At 33.6% G+C, this 22,798-nt stretch overlaps 2 long non-coding RNA genes across 2 annotated transcripts; one reads left to right on the top strand and one right to left on the bottom strand.

The window, feature by feature from the left end:
- Window positions 1-16,703: 16,703 nt before the first annotated feature.
- On the bottom strand, window positions 16,704-17,915 carry LOC134232594 (uncharacterized). Its single transcript, XR_009984808.1, has 2 exons — window positions 17,857-17,915; window positions 16,704-16,891 (listed from the first exon to the last, which is right to left on the bottom strand). It is a non-coding gene; the product is annotated as an uncharacterized LOC134232594 (long non-coding RNA).
- A 429-nt stretch (window positions 17,916-18,344) lies between these two features.
- LOC134232595 (uncharacterized) lies at window positions 18,345-19,884 on the top strand. Its single transcript, XR_009984809.1, has 2 exons — window positions 18,345-19,477; window positions 19,516-19,884. It is a non-coding gene; the product is annotated as an uncharacterized LOC134232595 (long non-coding RNA).
- The last annotated feature ends 2,914 nt before the right edge of the window (window positions 19,885-22,798 follow it).

Raw genomic sequence — 22,798 nt, 5'->3', positions numbered from 1 at the left:
AAGATGAAAAGATAAAGGTTTTGACACTTGAGCAAACTCTTGAAACATTATCGTAATCTTTTGATGTTATTTTGAAATTGAAATTGGACGTTATCAAAAATACCTAGAGAGGAACGAATTTGTTCACTTTGTCATCACAACGAGATTCAGGATGAAATTCATTTTCTAATTGTATGTCCTTTTAAAAAAAGACTTGAAAAAAATATTTGTAAACTTATATATAAAAATTTTCAGTTTTTGATGAAAATCAATTTTTGGCTCATGACTAAAAAGTCCTAAACAGTAAATTTTAGATCACTTGCTGGATTCCTTAGTAATTTACCAAATTGAAGATATTGTGATAAGCATAAAAAAAAATTATTATATACCTCTTTCCAGTTTCTTGCCTTTAACTATATATATATATGTATAAATTATATATATTTGTATGTAACTTATGAATACGATACATGTATGTATATTCAGTATATCTCTTATATACTTTTTTGGTTTTTTTTTTAACAATTGCTCTTTATATGTAATATCATCATCATGCTTTTTTGTTTTTTTGTTTGGATCCTCCTCCTTCTATTTGTAAATCTTTTTGCCCTTTTGTTGATTATATTTTATTTATATATAATCTTGTATTTTATCCTAACTATTTGTTAAAGTGATAGGCCTAATTGAGCAGTATCATTTATCTTGGATTACCTTAAAATCGCCAGTGGTTAAATTGATTCTAAAGATGTGGTGTCATGATTTCAATAATTTTAATTTTAAAAAAAATTGAAAAAAAATCAACGATATATTTAATAAGTTGTTTTTGAAACAAAATTAATTTTTGGAACTCGAAAAACATTTCCTAAACAGTAAATTTTAGATCGCCGAAATATTAATAGTCTTCCAAATTACACATTCCTATGAATTAAGTAAGAGAGAGTTACAAACCTCCCATATGACAAGGACACCCCCCCCACACACACACACCATGTGCACCACATATATCATCTGAATAGTTTTGTATGTAGATTTTTGGACCATGGAATTTCTGTACAGATTGTATAGCTGGGCTGTTTGACGACAAAAAAAAATCACATATGTGTTTAGAAACAAATTTATTTGATATAATATTATATAAATGATTCTTAAAGGTTATAAAAGTTGTTTATTTATCAAATTAATATAAATTCTTCTCGTTTACAATTTAAAAAAATGGCCTATAATTAATTTTTCATTTTCGTGTCATGTTTCATATATATAATTTTGTATTTACTGCCATGCACTCGGTCAATTTCAAAATTTACTAATAATATTTTCGGTATAATGATTTTATTTATTTATTTATTTATTTGACAAATATTAAACTAGCATGCAGGTCATTAGAATGATGTTTAAAAGACATACATATTTTTTATGACAGGATCATTTTCAGAAATGTTTTATGGAGGATAAAAATTACGTAGATTTTGCTTTTATTTTATAAGTGACACATGGTTTACTCAATTATAGCTCGAACACCTTTTGTCCATAAAAGTGGCATTAAATAATTAAACTATAGTATGAAATTTTGAGTGATAAAATAACGGGCCTTGAGTAAATTTTGAAATCCAAACAAAGGCTATTAAATCTAAATAAAATTGAAAAACCCAATTTATAATTAAAGGAAAAGTATTAGCTTTGAAGACATTTCACACCCTGAACAACAGTAATTAATTAAACAGTAATTGTTTTAAAGAGTCACTAAAATATATATAAAAAAAAAACATGTTCAAGTACACGTATAATGGATTGATAAAAAGGACGAAAACGCTTTAATATACAGAAAATAATTTTTTATTGGCCAAATTAAAGCGGGGCTGACAAATGTTGACTTGTTTAAAAATTTGTCAAAACCATCTAGCATAGATCTGTGTGTATTTTGTATTTTAGAAGCATATACAATAAGACATTGCTAAAACTTGGGACAGATTACGCTAACTTTATAAATTAAGCAGACTAACTAGATCTAAGTTAAAGACAAAATCAGAACTTTTTAATCTGAGGTGGTTTCAATATTAATTTCATGAGATATTTTCCTTTGCAGAACCAGAATGAAATATGTATATTATACATACATGTATATGCATGTATCCGCTTAGTTCTAAGAAAAAAATCGCATCACTAAATACTCAGACACTAATAAGCAAGATTAAAAAAAAGTTTCACAAACAGGCCTTAAAATAATTTCAATGGGAAAGAGTGTATTCTTTCAAAAGTAGGCTATTGAACAATGGTCATTAAGATGGTAGACAATGATGTTTGAATGATGTTAAAAATGCAACAGTTATTCAAAATTTAGGCCCGCCGGTATTATCGGTTATTATAAAACGAGAAAAGTTGAACTTTATTTACTGTAAAAAAAAAACAAAAAACAAAAAAAACAAAAAAAAAAAAAAAAACAATATTTCGATCCTTGCCATTATTATTTTATTTATTTATGCTTGCGGGGGGGGGGGGGGGGGGGTTTAAAATGTTAACAGATTTATAAATATCTAGTATCTTGGCTGCAAACCGAGCATTGGTCACTGGAAAAAGGAATTTAATTCATTTCAATCTGAGTAAATTTAATGTTATTTATGTCTCTGATGCAATATCGATATCAGTATATATACATACCTATATACATGTTCATGTGATAATTTTAAACACATTATTTATTTGATATATATGGAAGAAAATATTGCGTTACAAAATATTTCAAAAGAAAAGAGAATTTAATCGGTCAATAAAGTATTTTTTAAAATAAAAGTTAACCTTCCTTCAAAGACTTGTAATATTTGCATGATTTTAGATCCGCCGATTACGAAGTGATTATAGTCTAAACCGGTTAAAACTAGTTTGAACGTTTGACGATCGTCAGCAGTAAACAATGTGCCGAAGCACATAGAAATTCAATCGCCTTACGTCATAGGTTTATATATAATTGTAATCAATTCTCGTTTTTGTTTTTTAATTTTAAGCCATTTCATTTGAAAATATAAAAATTAAGGGAAAGAATTGATGTTCTTTACAGTTGTTCTTAAATAAATGAAATAATGGACGGAACAATTTAGAACTATATTTCATCCCGTTAGCGTATTGATATACAAAGCATTTCCTATATAAAGGTTGAGACGAGGAATTCGGCACGCAGAAGGCTGTGGATGGTGCATGGGAAGCTGCGTCAGTTTGGCAAGCATGTTTTGTTGTCTTGAAGGGCTTCTTGGGCTTCTTCAGATAAGTAACTCGTCTTAAAAAGTGTCGTGATGCTTTATTCAGTTTGTAGTTAATATTTTTATTCACCCTGGTATCGCTGCTTGGGAAGTTATTGACTGAGTTGAGTTTTCAAGATGGCGGGCTTCATTTCAAGTGACGTAAATATGGCTGACATGGATATTTTTGATTTAAGGACGTTGAATTTATATTGTTTAAAACTTTTTAATGATTTAATAAATAACTGGATATTGTAATAGGTTTTGTGGTGTATTTGATTATGGGGTAGGTGACCCAATATGTTTGATGCCCAATTGGGCACATTTTGTCTTCATTACCTTGCTGACTTTTTCAGTGAATCAAGTAAATATGACCAGAGAGACCCAAGAACACAAAGCGAAGAGAAATAAGTACAATAACTTCAATAAGTAAGCATGTATGAGCTAGTAATGTGTTTTGAAAATCACTATGTAAGTGCTCAATTGCATGTTATTGATAACCATATGGAATCAAGTGTCAATTGAATATACAGTCGTGTAAGCACACGTTATGTCCATGCCTCTTCTAATGAGAAACTTTCAGATAAGAAGCCTGGCAAATGAAAGAAGATGCAAAAGTTGGAGCTATCGTGTATAAGCATTATAGTAAGCACAAGCTCATTGAAAATAATTTATAGACAATGAAAGTATATTTAATTTGAATTACTTTGGTTGTGAAATGGAATGCAAGGAAAGCAATTTAGGAAGAAGAAAGCAAGACAGATTTAGAAAAAAATCTTGGATGAGAATGGGATGAAAAGAAGAAACTAGGATTGAAAATAAGTTTGAAAACAAAGTAAACATTGAAGACTTGGTATACAAAAGAAAAGTTGTAACTATAGGCATTAGCGTTTTAAAATATTAAAATGAGTGAAAATTGGAATATATTAAAATAAATGTTTAAATATTTAAAAGCTAATTGACGTTTTAAAAAAGACAACCTGTCCCTAGATTTATATCCTTTTGCCCGTAAGGGCACATGCCTTTATAACAATACTGATTTTTCCAGTGGTTGTCGAGAATCAAAGAAGTAAGCAGTAAGAAATTTTGATACAGTAATTTAGGACCACATACTGAGTATTCCCTATTTCCTTGTTGCATGTTTAATGAAGATGGAAACAAGCCTGTAAGCCTGGTAGTAAGCTGTGCAAGCACCTGAGTATGAGCATTTTAATTCCATTTGGGTATTGAAAACTTACTATTTCAAGGTTTAGGCAAAAGTCTTTGGCTAACTGGTAGCTTAATAATTATAGCAGTAATGATGCAAAGCATGTTTACTTTATGAAATTTAAGGAAAAGATAATCCATATTAAACTTGATATTCAGAAAACAAAAATATTTTGAAGTGATTGCCATGCATTTTCTAATGGGCCATTTTCAGATGTACAATTTAGAAGTTCCACAAATGGATGCTCCCACAAGTAAGCCCAGTCACAATGTTAATGTAATTAGAAAAATTTTATGTTCAATTGCTTATAAAAAAAAATCCCCCTTTGAATAACTTCATAGTTGCAAACAGAGATGCTTTTTAAGCATTTTATAGGTAGAAGAAATGAAAGAACACGGTACATCATGCTGTAACCGACAGCAAGATAAAGATGGAAATAATGTGTAAAGTAAGTTCTAAGAATAAAAGTAAAAGCGCCAACTTCCAAGAGATGGGTATAAACTTTTTGAAAAGGTAGTAAACCGAGTAATTAACAATATAAGTAAGGTCTGGATAAGGACATGGTGATTCAAGTAGCCATGATGCGAGCAAGCCCAATTTATGTAAGTTGCTTTCGAGAGACGTGAATAAGCAATGCCGCTAAGTGGACCTAGAAATGTGAAAGGTGTGTAAAGAGTAATACTATAAATGTTTGATGAAAATATATCAAATAGTAAGATGAATATCAGTTGATGAAAGAGGAAGATTGCAGAGTACAAAGTATGAATTAGCTGTGGGGCCAGAAATATTGAAGGCGGAATGAAAAAGGAAAGATGTTGCCGAACATTGTGAGTAGAAGTTATGTTTAGAATTCGAATGACAAAGTTTATGAATAACTACATTTGTTAGAGAGTTTACTGTTATGAGTAAGAATAATACCTTCATGAATTTGTAATCGTGTAATGTATATGTACATAAAACGGGGGGTAGGGAGACATAATTTCAGGAACTGAGTCTTGGGTCCTAGATGTCGGTTTAAAACAAAATGCTCCTGTAGCATCTAAATCGGGTATTGTAACAAGTCTGGAAGCTTCTGATGTGACCACAGCATATGCCGCACAGTCCAAATGCACCTTGTATGTGCTCGTAAGAATTTGAATTTGCATAACATTTATTTGTTAAAATTTAGTTGTGAATTAGACTTGTCCAAGAAAATGATTAAAATGAAAGAGTTTTGTTTTTCAATAATTGAAGTACTCTAAATTACATGATGTTTGGGGGAGGGGCAATTGTGATTTTCCGGCTCTATTTCAGCTTATTCATAAAAACTATACCCCTGAAATGGCCAAATGTGCTGAAGAAAGATGATTATCAGAAGTTAAAATTCATGTTAGAGAAACTGACAAGATGAATGGTAAGCTTAGCATGAACTTTGCAGAGATGGGGGAGGGGTTATATTATGCAGTTAGTGTTCTATTCTTCCAGGAAGGATGTGAAGGATCTATTTTATAAGTCAGTTAAAAGTAAATAGGAAGAGAAAGTTTGAAGGAGATGTGTGATCTATGTAAGCAGATGGAAACGATAGAAAGGAATTGCTCTTGTAAGTAGCATTGTGAATAAAGGGGGGATGTGATTGAAAAGGGGGATAGACATTCATTCTAATTTCAGAACCCACTCTTCCAATATCCCATGCTAAAATGTTTCAAAGGATGTCGAAGGTTGAAAAAACCCAAGAAGTTTCCTGCCCATGTTATGGATAATGTAAGCTTTAACCCATGATCATAAAATAAATTTTTAATAATTTGATATGCATTTTTATATGCCAAGGGGGTGGGGATGCAAATTTCAAAAGTTGTAGGTCAAGTTTGAAGTTCAGTGGAAGACGGAGTCATTTATAGAAGACCCCAGATTTGACCCTCTCCAGAAAGACTTGTATGTAAACACTATAAATAAACAAGAAGTCAAATGATTGAGAATCGGGTATTTGAATCTCTTAAGGAAAATGACATTTTTATGTGCTCATTTATAGGTCTAAAAGAATTATTGATAAAAAGTGATAAGTAATGGTTCGATGAACTGGTTTATTTAAAGGGGTGGGTGGGGATATTGATAAATGATCCACTTTCAGATCCTTGTGTGAAAATTACTAGTATGTTGGGCCTGTGTGACCATTAAAGAAGGTGTTCAGCCATTGAACAGGTGTATCGGGGAAAGGTTCATAGTAAATACTTCCCATAGGAAACCAAAGGGTAAGCAAAAGTTTTTCCAAATATAAAAAGGGGGGAGGGAATTGCCAATACTATTTGTCTTTTTGCAGAAAGTCCTGAAATGTCTAATGTGTAAGAAATTGAGAATTGATGAAACCATTTGCACTGTGAGAAATTCACAAGACTTGTTGAAGCAGCCCGAGACCTGAAAAGGAAATTCTGTAAGTTAGATCTGTGTTGAGTGGAGAAATAGATGTCTTGGGATTGGGGTGGACAATGATTCCTGTTTCAGAACCTAGCATTTTCCAATATCCCATGCTTAACGGTGTCAAATGATGTGATTGATCCAATCCACAAGAACCTAGCAGTTCTACACCAGTTTCAATGTCATTGATGTAAGCTTGCTAAATTTCCTATTCATTGCTAATGAATATTGAAAATGTGTCTTGAATCACTTAACATTGTACTTTGTTAAACTTATAAAGAATAGCATGAAAGAATTTTGTATGTGAAGGGGGGTGGGGATATAAATGTTTATTACAGGCCCTTTCAGTCGAGTCCATATACAGTTTCTGATGTCAAGTCTGGAAAATGGAGTCATTGAATTATATGATTTGACCCTTTCCAAATCCTGTTCCCACTTTGAGGGTAAATCACAAAGTCTGCCAATTTTTACTGTGTTCCCTGTAATGTACAATGGCGCATTAAGTCACCTAGACACTGAATGTTGACACATGCAAGTATCAAGATCTTGTAAGAATGATTTAAATTGTCTCTGTTTAATTATTAAGTTTCATTTAGGTTTTTATTTCAACAAACAAAAAAGATTCTGAAAGATTTAAAAATTCACTTGGTCAAAGGAAACAAGAATGTGTGTAATTTTCTTAATTTTACTTAGTGGGGCGGGCGGGGTTGATTTTATTTACCAGATCAGTTTTCAGCTCCTGTCCTGAAAAATTTGAAATGTTGCGTTATTATGACCTGTTTGGACCTTGAATTGGAGAAGAGCATGTTGCTGTAGGAAATGTTCACAGTACCCTCGCAAATGGTGAGCCTGTACATTTTTTGAAAATGATGGAGGGGGGAGGGAAATGCCAATAGTTTTTTCTATTCCAGCAAGTTCCTCAGTAGGAATCCTGTTCATAAGTAAGAGCTGTGAATCAACAGATAGCATTGTGTGCAGGGTGACCATGCATGAGAACAAAATCTAGATACACCGCTTCCTAAGCAGATGGGAAATGATAAAGGGGAAATATTCTGTAAGTTTAGTCTCTGTTGTGAAGAGAAGAAAAATGATTATTTCCAAGAAGGGGGAGGGGACACTTGTTCTAGTTTCAGAACCAATATCCACAACCCCTTGGTGTCTTGGACTGATTCGAGGACTGCCCATCCCTTGACTGTCCATCTCTTTGATAAAATCTGACCAATTCCTAGCAGTTGTTCATCACCAGTTTCTTTGTTGATGTGATCTCAGATACTGTTAATTTGTGCTGTAAGAATGATTTAGATAAGGTATCTAAAAATACTAAAATCAATTTCATAATGATCATTGAGAATGATATGCAATAATTTAATGTGAAATGTGTACATAGAGGGGGTGGGTATAACAATGTTTATTTCAGACACATAAGGTTGAGTACAGTTGTTCATGCCCTTTTGGAGAAATATGGATTTATTTGATTTGAAAGAATGCAGAATAAGGCCTATGGGATCACCCTGGGGAGTTCATCAGCTTTGAATCTAATAATGCACAGTTGGCAATGGAAGTATTGAAATTTTCTCTGTAAGAGTTTTTTCTCTTTGATATATGAAGAAAATAGATAATGAAATTAAAATTGTTTTTAAAAAAATGAATTAAATGAATTGTTTAAAAAAAAAATAAGTAAATGAGTTAGGGGGGTAGAAAACACTAATCAGATACTTTCAGGTAGAAGGATATAGAATTCAGTCAATTGACCGAAAATGGAAAAAAAAATGTGGACCCCTTACATCTCAAGTCTGAGAGGTAAATTTGAAGAATTGGCATTGATTTTGATGTTTCTTTCACTTAATTTATTTTGTTGTGAAATATACTATTGGAAAACACCTGATAGAGTTGTAATTCAGTTTTAATGAATTCATTAAGAATCAAACTTTTCTGACATGTAAAGGAGAAAAAATCAGTTAAGATAGGGAGCACTAACAAGTTGTTTGCAGATTGAAAGATTTAGGACCCAGTGCTTGAAAGCGGTGCCAATTTTTTTTGTCGAAGATGTTGATGTATTCATGCAGCATTAGATAAGTTATTTTGTTGTCTTGTGCAATTTTTGATATATATTTATTTTGACAATGATATTCACAATTATCAGTGCAAAGATTGTTTTGAGTTTGTATGAAAGAAATTTAAATTTCTGAGTGCTGGGGTTTATGTTTTTGGGGATGGGTATTAACGAATTTTTACAGATTACATGCAGCATTAAGAAAAGTGCAGTGTATTTTTGTGACCAAGTATGCTCTTATGATATGGTATGCCTCGTAAGTTTGCATCTATCAATAACATCCAATCATCCATTGATATTAATGCTTGTTTAAGAAAAATTGATTGGAAATAATTTTCTGGAGTCGTTGATACCATTTATATATAAGAATTGAATAGTTTAGTTTAGCATCACTTTTGGGATGAGGGGGGTATGATAATTTTGTAATTGTGTTTCAGATCAGATTTTTGTGCCATATTTAAGTCGACATGTTGCCTTTGCTTATGTTCTGAGGTATGATGACTGATTAATATAATCCTAATGTGGTAATGTTAGCTTTTGTTAAACGCTGTAGTAAGTCTTTCAATACAATGAATTTTGCTGAAAAATGTATCGCTAAAGACTTCAATTTTTTCGTCGAATTACTGTCATTTGTTTTGTGCATGTTTTCTTGATCATGCATTCCGTTGAAGGTGACCCCAAGAAAAGGAATTGAAGAACAAGGAGTAATGTATTTCTATTTTTCCTGATATTTGTTTAATTTTTGTTTCGAGATTAATGAAAATAAGTTGAAAAAATATTGCCATTTTAAACTTTACTATTAACTGTATTGGTTAAGAGTGAAAACATGCAATTCTCCATATGAAGGGGATGGGGAGGTGTGAATATTTTAATTTTCAGAAGGCCTGAGGAATTCAGATCTTGAAAGTTTCTAAATACTGGATGTGGAGGGTTTGGGCATCCTAGAATTACAGTTAGTAATTGGAAAGATAGCAACCCTTTGTAAGCTAAATTTGTCTTTATTATTTTTCCCAATTCCTGTTTTTGTGAAGTAGCTTCTTTATAACCACTTGCATTCTATTTTCTGAAATTTGTGTTCCAAAAATTTTATTGTGCATTTCTCTTAAAATTGTGTTTATACAATCTAACAGTCTTCAAAAAGGTATACTAGTATCATCTAGCTTACTTTTAGTGTTTATATTGGAAAACTAATTTTTTGCTCAATTGCCCTATTCTTTAATATATAAAGTAATACTTGATGTATTTTTTTTTCATGAATCTAGTTTTGATATTTAATAGTTATAGTTATACTGATTTTACCACAAAATTTGCATGCCAATGTTTATACATGTAATTTTGTGTGACTAGGGGGGAAGGGCTTTTATTGACCAATTTTTCAGAGGCTTGTATTAGATGAACAGCCTTCATGGTGCACGAGTTACTCTCCTTAGAAATAGCTGCTTTGAAGACCCTTGTGGTTACTGTAGCCAATATCCTGGTGTCAACACTTTTTTGTGGAAGTGCAAGTTTTATTACACCATTTTGCAGCTTGATGTTAGTCATTCACTTTTCTAACTTGTGTATATATACATTTTTAATTACTATACATTACTCTTATTTATTTTTAATTGAGAATTCATTATCTTTAGAGATTGTTTTGTTAAAATGTAAAGAAAAGTTGTTAAAAAGGGGGAGGGGCATAATGCAAAAGTTTCCTTCTTTCAGAGTAGGAGTAAAATTTCAAGAAGGTTGTATGCTAATGAAGCTGTACAGAATATATGCTTTGTGCAAAACACCAGTTGAAAAGAAAATACTGAAAAACCTAGCTTGTACTCGAGTATGCTCCATGTATGCCTAGCCTGCATTCCCAAGCTGTTGAAAGAATTGCACAGCAAGCCCTGTGACCAAGTCTGGTAATCCCTTGTTCTGTTTAGAAGTCAATTTGTTTATTCTATTGTCTTCACTTTAAAGGATATGTTAAGTTCGTTTTAATGGGGGGAAGGGAAATTTAATGACATTTTAGTTTTAGAGCAAAAAGTGCAACACGGTCTTGTGGGAAAAAAGTCGATTCCATATCCAGTCCACAATTTCAAGAAATTCTCAAAGTCCAAACTGTGACAGGAATGCTCGAATGCAGTGTTTTGAAATTTTAATGTGTGAGTCAAAAATAAAAGTGATATGTAAAATAAAATGTCTTTAAAACCGACAGCAAGAAAAGATTTAAGGGAAGACTGCAAAAATATTAGAGACTAATGATTTTTCTATCAACGTGAGTTTATGTATATACCGATCAAGGGGGGTGGGGAACATTAACATTTCTCCATAGTTTTCAGGTTCAAGCTCAATTTGAATGAAGGTCCTGTAAACTGCTGCTTTATCCAGGGTTTTCAAGTTCAAGTCCAATTAAGGATTCTTCTTGAAGAGTAAGCATAGACCTGAAGCATTCTGATTAGGGACAGTTATCCAACCAACAATTTGTTAAAGAGCCAGTAAAAACAAAATCATTTCAACCTCCAGTACCAGAGTTTTTAACTCCTTTGTAAAGACCATCTCAAAAATTGTGCTGTTTTGGGGGGAAGGGAGAGTGTAAAATGTATCAAGTTGCAGATCTACCCTACTAGAGCAAGTTGAATCCAGTCCAAACTCCGTAAGCAAAGCATACAACGGACCTCTCCTTAGAAGTGCTGTTGACCAATTTTTGCAAATAAAAGAAATAGTTCTGAAGAAAACGGGTGATTATTTCAATGACTTTGAAGATCAGCATCTAGTGTGTCTAAAATCCAGGGAATTTATTTGGACTTCTAGAAGAAAAGGTACAATACAAATTTATGTTTAATGTGAAGAATTTCCTACAAGAACTGTGTAATAAATGGGGGGATGGGGAACCTAATCATGTCTTTAGATTCAGAATTTAGCTATCTGCTAGGAGAAGATCAATATGGTTGAATCAAGTTTCACATTTAAAGAGAAGTCCCTATGTTATGCATTTGAAGAGAAGTTTACATAAAGATGGTCTACTCATCAGTCAATATGCAATAAGTAACCTTCAGTGATCAGTACGAAAGATGACAGTTAAGGGAAGACAAATTCTACATGTGGCTGCTTAATCCTCGTAAGAGTACCTAAATATAATTCAAGACTTTCAAGTTCAAGAATTCTATATAACCAGCAATCTTTTACCATGGACCGGCTAGTGTACAGAAAAAGATCATTAAAAGGACTATTTAGGATAACTTCTTCATTAAAGTCTTTGATGGGGGGGATGAGAATAGTAACTGTGTCCTCTTAGTTTCAGCTTTTTAGGTAGTACTACTGCTTATAGATCAAGATGAAAGTTCATCCGCAATGAAGTTAGGAACTCATGTTTTTCCAAAGAAGGTAGAGAGTCAATGCCTGTACAAAGTCATCATTATGGATATTCATTTAAGATGTAAGATTAAAAGTTAAACAAGAAGGACCTGAATTCGGCCCATATGTCTCTTCAATTGGTAAGATGATTTCCAAATCATATCTGGGAGATAAAGATTGAGCCAGCAACAGTAATAACTTCAAGTTTTGCCCCAAAAATTCACCTCTATAAAGGTAAAGATAAAAGTAATGAAGATTCTTTCCAGTATGCAGTAAGGGGGAGGGGACATGTATTATTCCTTTCAGAAATGGATATATCCAGTAAGGAGATCCTTTTTCCAAGATGGACATCCATTAAATTGTTCAGCCCATGGGACATTCTCAGTTATTCAGCCCATGTAGGACATACATGAAGTATTCAGCCCACGTAGGACCTTCACAAAGTTAGTCAGCTCGTGTAGGACCTTCACAAAGTTATTCAGCCCACGTAGGACCTTCACAAAGTTAGTCAGCCCACGTAGGACCTTCACAAAGTTATTCAGCCCACGTAGGACCTTCACAAAGTTAGTCAGCCCGTGTAGGACCTTCACAAAGTTATTCAGCCCACGTAGGACCTTCACAAAGTTGGTCAGCTCGTGTAGGACCTTCACAAAGTTATTCAGCCCTCGTAGGACATTCATGAAGTTATTCAGCCCACGTGTCTCGTGAGATGGGAGGGGAGGGGCAGATGGAAACTCAATGGGAGAAGAGGGTGACATCCCAAATTGATGGTAAAAAGTTCTACATACAAATGCAAATCATGTGTCATAAAGGTAAAGAATTCAAATAGGAATTGAAAGCTAAAATTTCCGTAAAAATCGTAAATTGCCCAGGCATTTTTCAACACCCAGAAAGTCTACCACTTTTCTGTTTTACTTGGATTAAATATGAAGTGCAATTTTATGAATTGAATAGGAAGCCACTCTTAATATTCTAGTTGCCATTTGCAGGAAAGGGGAGGGGTATTTGCTTTACTTTCAGGAGAAAAAAGACCTTCCAGTAAAGAAATGTGTCTCCTACAAGTCCTGATCATAAAAATTTCCCAAAGGTCGCACAGAGAGAGAGGGGGATATTCACAATTTAAGCGCAGCCCAATTCTTTCTTCACTATAAAGAGAAAAACCAGGTTTTAGGAAGAGTCTTGCAAGTTAATGTGAAGATGTGTTTTTTAATAAAACATTCCACTTTATTTTAGACATAGCAATTTTAAAAGGCAATTTCTAGTCAGTAAAGTTAACATCAAGTAAAAGTGAATAAAACAAAATCAACCATTTTTGAAGTTCATTGTTGGTTTGCATAAGGGGGGAGAGGATCTTCAATTTGTGTTGTTTCAGAAATTAAATCCCAAAACGGAGTTGTGGAAGTATTGAGAAGCCTGTTACCTTTGATAGTAAAAAGCCTGTTGTCCTTAATCTCCTGTCCTCTGTTGAAGTGTGATGTTTACCTACAGCCAATTGTCTCTTCACTGGGGTGGGAAGTATTGGAAGATTTTTGATTACAGCTAAATTGCTAATATTTGAGTGATAAAGGTGATTCCAGTCCATATTGATATCGGCAAATTCTATCTAAAGTTCTTATCCACGAAGGTAAAGATCATCAAAACAGCATTCTAGGACTAGATGTGAAGCAGTTAAGAAATTTCCTCATAATTTGATGTTTTGTACCAACCAGCTATTCTTTTAGAAGCAAGTCTCCACATTTTGTGATTTTCTTGGATTAAATGTAGTGATGTCAATTGACAGAAAGTAGAAAAAGTTCAATGTTTCCAGAAAGGGGGGAGGGGACCATAATTTTGTGTTATGTTTCAGAAAGCCAATATTAAATGCCATTCACAGCCGCCAGGGAAATTTTAAGCCTGTTATCCTCAGGACACCAAGGGTTACCTTTTGGGGAAAAGTTGCAGTGAATGTTTCATACAGGATTTAAGATTTGAATTCATTCTGCCCATTTGTCTGTGCACCAGGGGTGGGGGATTGCTGAGGTTCCACTTGAATGACATGGCGACTCGAGCCCACCACTGCCCAATCACATCGTGGCATGTTATACTTTCACCACATCTACATTTTCATCTTTTAAAGGTAAAGATGTTGAAAAACCACACATTTGTAGGATCGGAAGAAAAGCATTTTCTATAGTTTCTTCATTTATTTGAAGTTAGGCATTAACCAGCAATTTTTTCAAAGCCTGCATGTCCACCAACATCCAATAAGCTTTGTGATTATCATGGATTAATGTACACTTATTTTCTTGGAAAGTGAAGTGACAACGTGCAAATATTGTTGGGGGGAGGGAAGCCTAACCCAGTCTTGTTTCAGAAATCAATATGTAGGAAACAGTCTTGTTTGGATCAAGTTCTTGGCTGCTTCGAGTTTTTCCCTTGGATGCAGTTGTGACCATTCAAGTTCCAGTAAGGATTTCTCAAGTCCCTCAAAGTTTTCTTTGTAAGAAATCTTCATGTTGCAATTTATTTCTAAATAGGAATGGATTTTAATTTACCAGATGTCAAAGAGTTTAAATACTATAATCATCAGTCTACAGGATAATTGGCCATTGTTAGATGAATAAATTTTCCGTTGCAGAAGGGGGAGGGGAAGATTTTTTTGCATTATTTCAGAAACTGAAATGAGTTCTTTCCTGAAAATCTTCCATTACCTATTGTACCTGACGTCCTGATCAAAATAAAGTTCTACCTTAAGGAAGAGAATCAGCCTGAGCTCCAAGCTAATTCCATGCACCATTTAAGGAATTGCAAGAAAACAACCATAGTAAAAATATCAAGATATTTTTCTTTATTTTATTAGAAATTCTAAAGCCAGATGAAACTTGAAAATCGTTATATTTAGCAGTTTTCAAAGTCCTCAAGTCTTCCAATTCTATTAAATATCTAGGTCAACTTAATGTTTGTTTCAAGGATTAAATGGACAGAAGAAACTTTGTTTCATAGTGTAGCACTTATCTTGTGAAGATATAATGGAGGGGGGGATTAAAAACATTAGCATATTTAATTAGTTTCAGAATCGATCATCCATGGTTCAAGATAAAGTGATGTAAGAAGTCTTCTGATGTGTTGCCACAGTGTCTTTAAGTCCACAGCTCTCGCATCAGCTCAGATAATGTGAAATTTTTTTTTCATCATTCCATGTTCCTTTTGCAAAAAATGAAGAATTTCAAAAGTTAAAGTATCTTCATCGTTTAGAAAAAGTGACATTTTGGATGCTTAAAGCTTGCAGAAAAAATACATGGATTTTATTTTAAATTGGTTTGCAGAAGGGGGAGGGAATCGTTTTACCATTTGTTTCAGATAGCAAACTGAAAACCACGAAAGGCCTGTCAAAGAAATGAATACTTCAAGTAGTGTATTTCCGAAGTCCCTGCGAGTTAAAGAACATGAAATCTTTCTTTCATTGGAATGTTTTCACCAGGTGAAGTCAAATTTCATCTTTATTGAAAATAATAGGTTATGTCAGTGTGATGTAAATGTAAAAAAAAAAACCAACTATTCTTTTGAAAAGAAAATGTTTGTGTTTTGGATGAAAAAGTATTTATCAGGAGTTCATTGTGATGTGCAAGCTAGAAGAAGCTGTAGAAGGGAGGAGGGCTCCAGTGCAGTTCCAGCTATTGTTAAATCACCACAGAATTCCATCAGGTTTTCTTATACCATAGTAAAAGATCAATTGTCTTCTCATTGGATTTCTCTAGGATTCTTTGAGTTTGGATATAATTTCAGGAATTCAAGTAGTGTTTCATTGTGAAAAGTTAAAAGGCATGTTTTAAATGTAGTGAAGTTATCTCTACAGGAAGTGTAATTTTAAATATTGAACAATTTTGCTGATTACCATGAAAAGAAGAAAAGCAGGGAGGGGGGATAATGTACAACAGATTTTGAAAGTTTTTTTCAGAAAATTTTTGACTAGTGAAAGGAGATGAGCAGACCCCGGAATATGCTGAAAATTCAGTTTTCCCACAAGGTTTTATAGGAATTTTACAGAAATAAGTCCAGCTGAGTAAGAAAATCCCATTTTAATCCACGGCATTTTAAATTAATTTAATGAATGCAATGGTTTTAAAGATGTGATGTGATATTGTTTTCGTGCCAGATGTTGTTGAAGATATGTTAATATTTATAGTGTTAATTTCAAATTTTGTTAAAACTTGCTTTGCCTTGCAACTGCCTTATTTTTAGGGGGAGCTGGGTGTCTTTTTGTATATCAGGTAGCTGCATTTCTGGAAATGGAAAGTAAAGCAATGGGTAGTAAGTGCTTAATATATGTAAATACAGTACTTGTTTTCCATCCTTTACATTGTTTACACTCACCAAACCTTTTCGTTATGATGTATAATTCTCACCATATCTTTTTGGTTACAGTGGTGCAATTTCTAACCTCTGTTTACTTCAATTATTTTTGAGAATTGCTAGTTTAGTTGCGTATGTAGTCAGTATTTAATCAAAGTGGCAGAAGAGTTCTTTAAAGTATGTGTTATTTTATATACTATGACTTGGAAGAGCTAAAACATATTCACCTTTAGTGTGTTATTCTGCATGATTTAAATATATCTTACCTCCTAAACATTTGTGGTGTAAACAAGACTTTTACCATTTTACTGTGCTAGATGTGTTGGAATTTAGATGCTCTTTTTGTAGCCCACTTGTATTCTGGCAGTTATACTTATAACCACTAACACAAAGTAAAATTTTTCATTTTAATCATACAGTCAGTGTTTTATGACCAAAGTGCATACTTAATGTATAAGCCATAAATTGCTTATTTCACAAACGCGCCTTGTTTACCTATGCTATTATTAGAGCTGGGTATCGCGGCTGAAAAATCGTATCGCGATACATTGCAATATTATATTTTGTATTGCAATATATCACAATATAAAATTTTTAATAATTTTTTTCTTTTCATCAATGTTAAATGAAAACACAAACTCAAATGACATGTATTCTCGAGTTGATATTGCAACTGCCTGATCGTGTTGTGTGTATGCAAGTGGCAAGCTAAGTTTTTTGTGACACAACTTTAAGAATCAAGTTGTTTTTCAGATTCTGCTTAAACATGAAGGGCTTTCATCTAAACTCTTTTTGTCTTATTTCATCAAACTTCGCGTTGCTTGTATTTTACCTTGAAAAGGGCAAATAACTCTTTTTGTAACAATTAATAGCATATAAACCGGTATTCACAAAAAAAATTTATTGAAGAATGAAATTTAATATCGCACAGCACTAGCTATTATGAACCAACTTTTTAATTTACACGACGTGTACATGTGTATGGGGGTGTGTGTCCTTTCTTTTTTGTTAGCCAGTATAGATTGATGTAGCATGAGAAGAAAATTTAACAGGTGTCTGCAGTCACTCAAGAGAATCACCTCTTAGCCTTTGTGTGGTATTGTAGTCATTTACATGCTTTAGTTATTCAAGTTTCTTGTTCATGGTTTGTAAAGTCTAGCACTTCTGGGAAAATAATCTGTGCAAAGTACTTGCTGTGATACTGAATATACACTTGCTATATATCTTACCTCATAAACATTTGTGGTGTAAACAAGACTTTTACCTATTCACTGATTTAGACGTGTTGGAATTTAGATGCTCTTTCTGTAAGCCCACTTGTTTTCTGGCAGTTACACATAACCACTAATGCAAAGTAAGATTTTTCATTTTATTCATACGGTTTGTGTTTATGACCAAAGTGCATATTTAATTTGTAAGCCATAATTTGTTTCACAAACTTGCCTTATTCAGCTCCTGCTATTGTAAGCCAACTTTAATTTATATAACGTACATGTATATGGGGTGTGTGTCCTTTCTTTTTTGTTAACCAGTATAGATTGATGTAGCATGAGAAGAAAATTTAGCAGGTGTCTGCAGTCACTCCAGAGAATAACCTCTCGGCCTTTGTGTGGTATTGTAGTTATTTTCAAGCTTTATTTATTCGAGTTTTCTTGTATATAGTTTGTTAAATTTAGCACTTCTGGGAAAATAATCTGTGCAAAGTACCTGCTGTGATACTGCATGAACACAAAGTAGTTAAAACTTTTTTCATATTCACTTGGTTAAAGGCAGTTTATGAATTAAGTCATCTTTTTGACAAGTCACTAATGTTCAGTACTACTAGCTACAGTACTACTAGCTACAGTTTATGCAGTTACCGTATTTATTTACAACCTGTTTTATTGTGTATATCTCTTCACACCTTGCTTTGTAGATTTGGCTATTTATAATATTAATAAGTAAACCCAACTCTTGATACTTAATTGGATTATTTATTTGCTTTGTGCAGTAATGTTAAAAACATTCATGTTCATATTAACCAAACCTGATGCAGTTGTTTATTTACCTACCACACTAGCAATATTTTTATTTCCACTTAAATTCACTGAATGTTACAAATAACTAATTTGAATGTACATGTAACTACACCCTTACTTTATTTTTTGAATTAGTCCAATATAATTTGCAAATATAGAATTTTTAAATTATATCAATGAATATGTTGCATTACATTTAAAGTGTTTTGGGGAATTTGTTTTGTGACATTTCTGTTGTGTCCTGTGGTTTCCAGACCACAGGACTTGTGGTGCTTTATTTCTCTCTGTTATTTTGACAGGTGTTTCTGCGCTTGGCATCTGTAAGTTCAATCATGTTAAAAGAGATCATTGAAGTGTGTAATTGTCACATGGTGATTCAAGTAGCCATGTTGTTGGTTTTATTATTAGCATTTTTATGTTTGTGGATATTTCAACTTCTTGCCATTTTCTGTATGAAGTTTAATTGTTTAACCATCATTTTGAACACCTTTTCTTTAATTTGAATTTTAATGATGATTGTAATATTAAATGAGAGTTCATTTCCAATGTATGGTATGTAGACCTACTGCTAGGTCAATTTGCTTTTGTTGCAGATTTGCCTGCTTGTGATCAGGGAACAAGTACAGTATATGTGCCCGGCAAGATAAATATGTATTCGAGTTAAGCATGATGTGTCCCTATATCTAAATTTGGCATGGTCAGAGAGTGAGAAAACACTTGCCAGCTGATCAGAGCATTGGACAAATCTCACCTCCCCCTCCTCTCTAAAAAGAGGGGAGTTAGGGTTGGGTGGCCGGCTCGCAGCAAGTCACTGACCACTATCTGGCATCCCATGATAAATATTGAACTGAATTATTTTTGTTAAAAATGATAAAACTAATTTGGCAAAATAATTTCAACTAAAAAAGGAAATGTTTGTTATATGGCTAATGTTTATTAAGTTATCATAATGTTCATACAAGTTATCAAACTATCAAGTTTATTTTTTAAAAACTAGAAAATTAAAATTTTGGAAGTTTCATTATAATGAAAAAATAAATTGAAAAAAATAATTAGCTGTTGAGTTTTTAGTGTGAAAATTTATACATTGATTAAAAATAATTATTGCAACACCACTGAAAAATAAAATTAAAGTAGGAAAGTAGCTTAAAAGCAATATTTAGCCAGTATAGAAAAAAAATCAGAGGAAAAAAAAAATATGTACATTACTTAACAGAGAAGTGGTCTCAATTTTTAATGAGTAAAGGATGAAGTGATTGTATTTTATTTTAAAAATAAATTGAAAATATTTCATTTCAAAATAATTTGAGAGTATGTCGATAAATAAATAAAACCTTATTAAACCTATATCTGATTGTTGGTTTTCTTTTACACTGTGCAGCCATGGCTAGGATCTGTTGGTATGGAAGATCCCTTTCATGCATCATTTAAATGAATGGCAGTTGTAACGTCAAAATGCCCCTCATTTGATGAAGCTTGAAAAGTTGTCCTGCCAATAGATAGTTTAGTCTTGGTTGCATTGTTTGGGTTTGATATGCCACATGGAAGAACGAAGCAGATGAAAAGGTTGATTAGTAAATGAAGAACGAATGACAATGCATATTTTAACATTGATTAGTAAATGAAGAATGAATGACATTGCATATTTTGCTCCATGGCAAAAAAAATACAAGAGGAAAGCTGTTGATATATTAGAATGTGAAATGCTCAGCTAGCTTCTGTAAATTTATGTTTTGGACTCTAGGTGGTGAATTTTGTTGTGCACCAGGATTTCTATGCATAAAAATTAAGAATTTATACTTGAAAAAAAAAAAGTTAATGACAAACCCTATGGAATATTCACCACCAAGAGTCTAATGTACTGAACCACAGGTGCAAGTTTAAACCAAATTTATTATAACGGATCCATAGTCGAGGAAACTCCACCCCAAACCTCTCTTCAAAGGGAGATGAAAGGAAAAAATCATCTCTAATACATCAGCAGGGATAGTCTCGATTTTAATTTTTTGAAGTCGTGGCTTCTAGGAGTAGGGAGGGGGCCAAAATGGGGAATCAAACTTCTTGAGAACCACGGAGCCAGATGGGAAGCATTCTGTGGTAGTGTAGATGCTGACGTTGATTTTAGGGGGGTAGGGTGGGGCTACAACAGGAAATCCCTAGTTTAACATTGAAATATTTAGGAAAAATCTCAAGAACCTGGGCCAGAAAATATGAAACTTTTTTGGAAGTGCATTCTGATGGGTAGTGTTTTAAATTCTAAAATCCTTACTTGTTGAACAAATTCATCTGTCCTTGGGGTAAATGGGGGAAATCTGATGAATAAAAATAGGGTCAAGGTTAATCAGGTGAGCATTGTGTCCAATGGGCCTATTGTCTGGATAATAAAATTCACCATGGGAAGAGTTCATAATTGTTTTATTAGCGGTATCTAGTCAGGATATGTGATATTTAGGCTGTTTGAAGATTCAAATTTCATTACAGCTTCCTTCTTTTTAGCTCACCTGAGCCGAAGGCTCAAGTGAGCTTTTCTGATCAAAATTTGTCCGTCGTCGTCGTTGTCGTTGTTGTCGTAAACTTTTCACATTTTCATCTTCTTCTCAAGAACTACTGGGCCAATTTCAACCAAACTTGGCACAAAGTATCCTTGGGTGAAGGAGATTCAAATTTGTTCAAATGAAGGGCCACGCCCTTTTCCAAGGGGAGATAATCATGAATTTGTTAAAAATTAATGGCATTTTAAAAAAATCTTCTTCTCCAAAACCGATGGGCCAGGAAAGATGAAACTCACTTGAAAGCATCCTCAGGTAGTGTAGATTCAAGTTTGTTCAAATCATGACCCTCGGGGGTAGGGCAGGGCCAAAATGGCCGACCCAAGTTTTACATAGGAATATATAGGAAAAATCTTGAAAAATCTTCTTCTCCAGAACCACTGGGCCAGGAAAGATGAAACTCATGTGGAATCATCCTCAGGTAGTGTAGATTCAAGTTTGTTCAAATCATGTCCCCCGGCGCAAGGGTGGGGCCAAAATGGCCGACCCAAGTTTTACATTGGAATATATAGGAAAAATCTTTAAAAATCTTCTCAAGAACCACAAGGACAGGAAAGATGAAACTCATGTGGAATCACCTTCAGGTAGTGTAGATTCAATTTTATTCAAATCATGACCCCTGGGGCAAGGGTGGGGCCAAAATGGCCGACCCAAGTTTTACATAGGAATATATAAGAAAAATCTTCTCCAGAACCACTGAGCCAGGAAAGCTGAAACATGTGGAATCATCCTCAGGTAGTGTAGATTCAAGTTTGTTCAAATCATGACCCCCGGGGCAAGGGTGGGGCCAAAATGGCTGACCCAAGTTTTACATAGGAATATATAGGAAATATCTTTAAAAATCCTTCTGAAGATCCACTGGGCCAGGAAAGATGAAACTCATGTGGAATCATCCTCAGGTAGTGTAGATTCAAGTTTGTTCAAATCATGACCCATGTGGATAGGGTGGGGCCAAAATGTCCGACCCAAGTTTTACATAGGGATACATAGGGAAACCTTTTAAAATCTTCTTTTCAAGTACTTCAAAGCTATGTGATAATTTTATGCATAAATGCCTTCGGCGTTAATGCAAATTATCACACAAGCTAATCCATTGATCATCTTCATGAATTCGAAAAATAAGACAGTTATTCCTTAACTACTTCACAAAAAAATTGGTCATGACCTAAGTGCTAGTGTTTCATGAACTTAACCCAGATTCATTTGGTAAAGTTCAAGGTCACTGGAAGATAAATTTTATAATTTGTGTCTGGTCCTTATCTTTCTTATGGATAAACCTGTTGAGTTCCCATTTTACAAAAAGTTTGCTTATGACCTGTTGGTATGTTATGAATTGATCCAAGGTCAGCAAGTGCAAGGTCGCTGATAGAAAAAGTTCATAATTCGACCCATATCTTTCTTATGCAAAAAACTTGGAAGTCACGCAAAGATTGTCATGACTTAAAAGTTTGGATAAAATTGGCCCAGAGGTCCCTGAGAAAAAGGTTAATGTATATTTTACAGGTTGATTAATGGACAGTTGGACACATGAAGGACAGCACGTAACCAGAAAAGCTCACTTCCTGACCACCACTACAAAATATACAACAAATCTTCACAATTTCTGCTGTCAAGATCAAAGTTTTACATGTGAAACACCTACTGATATGGCAGCTTATGGCAAGGGTAGAATTCTCTCAATAAATACACATGTGGAGTATGAGAGCTCGATT

This window comes from Saccostrea cucullata, unplaced genomic scaffold (genome assembly GCF_032062105.1).
Source record: "Saccostrea cucullata isolate Sc308-1 unplaced genomic scaffold, CSIRO_AGI_Scuc_v1 ctg944, whole genome shotgun sequence".
NCBI lineage: Eukaryota > Metazoa > Mollusca > Bivalvia > Ostreida > Ostreidae > Saccostrea > Saccostrea cuccullata.
The sequence above is the reverse complement of the archived record's forward strand: the minus strand, read 5'-3'. Positions and strand labels throughout refer to the sequence as shown.